The 3,407-nt window shown below is 45.1% G+C and overlaps 1 long non-coding RNA gene across 1 annotated transcript; it reads right to left on the bottom strand.

Moving 5' to 3' along the window:
* Window positions 1-676: 676 nt before the first annotated feature.
* Window positions 677-1,655, bottom strand: LOC119303920. The gene is made up of 2 exons (XR_005148032.1): window positions 1,579-1,655; window positions 677-1,000 (listed from the first exon to the last, which is right to left on the bottom strand). It is a non-coding gene; the product is annotated as an uncharacterized LOC119303920 (long non-coding RNA).
* Between the last annotated feature and the right edge of the window lie 1,752 nt (window positions 1,656-3,407).

The raw sequence follows: 3,407 nt of genomic DNA, 5'->3' as shown, positions 1-3,407 counted from the left end.
GTGAAGTGGAAAATCATCGTAACAAGAAAATAAAGTTTCTATGATCTGATCGTGGAGGCGAATATTTGAGTTACGAGTTTGGTCTTCATTTGAAACAATGTGGAATAGTTTCACAACTTACGCCACCTGGAACACCACAGCGTAATCACTACAAGAAATATGTCAACTTGTGACCCTCGCTATTGGTCGCTGAAAGGTCATAGTTTTTCATTTGTGACCTTTTTGTGACCAAAAACAGAAGGTCAAAAGCTGGCGGTCGTAAACTGACATTCGTGACCTTCTCTGTGAGAATGTCGTAGACATTTACGACCAAAATATGCCTACTGTCTTGTTTTGATCACTAGCAGCCTCCCCAGGCCACGTAGGCATCCGACGTGGCAATCTGATGTGGAACAAGAATCAGCCCGGTCCAATTCGGTGTTTATATGGGCCGAGCCCATTAATTCAGCCCATTTATATTTTTTCCCTATGAATTTTTTCTCAGCTTCATGGACCAAGCCCAACATTGCAGCCATTTTATTTTTGGGCCATGGGCTTTTTGTCTCAACAGTTTCAGTTTTCTTTTTTTATAAAATGGGTTCACTAGTAAAGTGGGTCCTTGTTGTCAGGGTCACATTCTTCCTTTTCCAATTTAACATAAATAAATACACAATATTTAAATTGGCACACAGAAAACTAACAAAATACTTCAAATATTATCAGCCAGAGTCAGTACAAAGCAGCAGCTGTACAAATAACATGTAATAAGCTCTAACATACACTTTGCAAGCTCTACAAGTGTAACAACAGTATGGCAGTCACAATTACATGCTCCACAAGTTCAATAGCATGGTACTTTACAAGCTCTACAAGTTTTATGTTCTTCAACATGGACCTCCTTCGACAGCGATTACAAACTAGGCACCTGCTCTTCTTGCCACTGTGAGGAGGTGGATGCTCGCCATGGTGTGCTTGATGATGCACACGACCATGATCTTCTTGCCACTATTTCATCCGTGCGCTTGATGATGGGGATACCAATGCATACAAGTAGAACAAAATTACCAGCATTAACCCACAACTTGAAGTACAAGTTAAGTATGTATCAAGTGACAACAAAAACAAGTTTATATGCTAGTACAAAATCACCATCATTAACAAGTTTATATGGGAATGAAAACAATCATCAGTACTGGATTAAACACAATGCTATCTTCATATTAGCAAACAGAATATCTCATTTTCATATTCTCAGTAAGCAAGTACAATCTGCTTCAACCCATGTTCTAAAAAAGATGTTTATCCCTCCCAGGAGTACATTTGATGGTTTATTATGGGACGAAGGTAGTATGTATCAAGTAACAATGAAAACAAGTTGAGTAAAACAGTAAAAATGATGCATGGAACAGACTTCTTTTATATGGGTATGTTTCAATTGCATACAACAAGACAAGTCATTAATTCAATGTGAATATCAATTCAAATTGCTGCATTGCTGTAGCATATCCTCCAATGACATATTATTAGTAAGTAACTGGTCTTCCCAGGATTCAAGATGCATTATTTTGTCACCAAACTTTAAGAGATGTTGGTGCTCACCTTCCATCTTGGTGAGGTGCTTCTTCACCTTGCCAGCGCACACTTTGCAGTGCAAGGACACCTTCAGCATGACCACCTGCACGATCAAGTAAACCAAAATTAAGTTAACAAAAGGAAGGCATGGCAATGGGCATGTGCAAATTAACTTTTGTCGACATAGCAACATGGTAGCAATGAATTAACATCATCAAGTTAACATAGCAGCATGGCCATGGCAGCATTTCGGTAGATTAATATCATGCATCAGAAATAGCAAGATTTGTGCATAAATCCTAGCTTAAATACAAATGAGCAGTTGCAATTCTAGCAACAATCTGAGAGCACAGTCCTCTCGGTTTGAACGAGCCAGAGAACTGAACCACAAAGATATGTATAACTAGATAGAGCAGACTCAAAAACCATGCATCTCTAATCCTACTCTTCTGTGAAAAGCAAAAGCAAAAGCAGAACTGCACATGGTGGTTGCAACGACAACACAAACGGGCAGTATCTACTACTCATGGTGGTTGCAACGACATCACAAACGGGCAGTATCGAAGGCCTTTCGATCGGAAGTAGCTAATCCTAGTGCTAGCCATCAGTGGGGGATAGATCGGACCGAGTAATTACCAGTGATGGAGGCCACACACGGCTCGGCAAAGTGCCCAGCGCAGGCAATCCTCACCCTCCAGCCCGCGTCGTTGTCTACCACACAGAGCGACCTGAATATCCCATCTTGACAGATACCTGCAACAGAAGAGTTCCGACTTTATATGCATGGCACAGGGATGTCGTATTGTAATGCAATGCGTCCATTTAGGGCCCTAGTAGTTAAATTCAATGTGGCGAGTGCCGAGTGGTGAGGACAACCATAAGACTACTGCTACACAAACAGAAATCATGTCCTGAAATTGCATATATTGACTGCCGTGTCTTTCTACAGTTGTAGGACATGTTAAGCACCCTGTATATAAGTCAGATTTTTTTTAATTGCTTCGAAAGTACTCGGTAATACTTTGCTCAACTTCATACAACAACGATAGTAGTTTGCACTGATTATCCCACTATTAGGTAGCGGTGCTCTGGAGCTTTCTACCAAGGTTGAAGACAGCATATCGGCAGTATTGCATTTGTTAGGCAAGCTGCTGCAAAAGGCAACATTTCCCCCCACTAAGAGACGGACGACCACCTTGTCTGCAGTGATGTGCCCAACGCAGGGTAACGCAAACTGCTGGCACATTTCAGCAAACATCTGGAGTGCAGCTAAACAATGGCGGCAGACACCGACAACGGCATCGAGACACACAGTCCCAGTACAAGAACACACATAGACACACAAGCAGGATCCCTCCAAGCTGAGCCACCTCACCTGACGATCTTCGGGCGTGCAGACGAGGTTGGAGTCCTTGGACGGCGCGGCACCGGCGAAGGCGGAGGCGTCGAGGTGGCCCTTGTGGAGGAGGAGCTCCATCAGCGCCACTCACTCCGGCACGGGTGGGCGATGTCTGGGAAGGACGCTCAGCACCTCCGTCCCGACATGGACCAGTCCGAGGAGGTTGAACCTGCGCGGAGCCCAGGGTAGGCGAGGGAGACGAGCTGCCTGAGACACGCCGTCGGTGGACGCAGCACCGCAGTCGAAACCCTAGCAATGGGCAAGGGGTCGCGGCGAGCTTCGGATAGAGGGAGGGGCGGATCTAGTCGACCCCCAGGACGGAGGGGTCAGAGTGCGGCAGATCTGGCAGCTATGGAGCTGCGAGAAGGGGAAAGGGGAGCCCGACGGCGAGCTATGGGAGGACAGAGGCGAAGATGTGGTTGGCTGCGGTGGGAGACAATGGGGAATCGGGAGGATG

The sequence above is a fragment of the Triticum dicoccoides genome, chromosome 1B (assembly GCF_002162155.2).
Source record: "Triticum dicoccoides isolate Atlit2015 ecotype Zavitan chromosome 1B, WEW_v2.0, whole genome shotgun sequence".
Classification (NCBI taxonomy): Eukaryota; Viridiplantae; Streptophyta; class Magnoliopsida; order Poales; family Poaceae; genus Triticum; species Triticum dicoccoides.
Note: the sequence above shows the minus strand (reverse complement) of the source record. Positions and strands in the feature narration are given on the sequence as shown.